The sequence below is a fragment of the Euprymna scolopes genome, chromosome 34 (genome assembly GCF_053919585.1).
Source record: "Euprymna scolopes isolate OS-2025 chromosome 34, ASM5391958v1, whole genome shotgun sequence".
Lineage (NCBI taxonomy): Eukaryota > Metazoa > Mollusca > Cephalopoda > Sepiida > Sepiolidae > Euprymna > Euprymna scolopes.
In genome coordinates, this window is record NC_136515.1 from 75,964,950 (window position 1) to 75,965,268 (window position 319).

Consider the following 319-nt stretch of genomic DNA (forward strand, 5'->3'; position numbering starts at 1 on the left):
GAGACAGAATATGCGTCTTCACTTCATGGTGGTCGTGCAGGAAAGAGAGAGAGCTCTAGGAAAGGGAATGATTGGAAGGGATTTCTTTGTATCTCTACGCACATGGCCAAATAACCACTCGGACATGCTGCGGAGTTTGTTAGAAACAGTGACACAAAGAAATAGTGCCACATCCCTCCCTATGCAATCCGAAATTTATGAGTATTCATAAATACAGAAGTCCCTAATTTTCCGTGAATGGTTCGTCAGCCGGCCGTGAGCGATCAATGTCCCCATGCTCTACGTTCCGTCAGGAACTCAGTGAAACAAGTTATTTTTT

General features: G+C 44.5%; 1 protein-coding gene across 2 annotated transcripts in view; it reads right to left on the minus strand.

Moving 5' to 3' along the window:
- The window catches only part of LOC145259290 (uncharacterized), an 86,702-nt gene extending 86,650 nt beyond the window's left edge, over positions 1–52 (minus strand). Inside the window, exon 1 of one of the 2 annotated variants that reach the window (XM_080117162.1) lies at positions 1–52. This exon is cut by the window's left edge and continues 323 nt beyond it. The gene's annotated coding sequence lies outside the window, so the exon portion shown is untranslated. The other variant, XM_080117161.1, reaches the window with a different exon arrangement.
- Between the last annotated feature and the right edge of the window lie 267 nt (positions 53–319).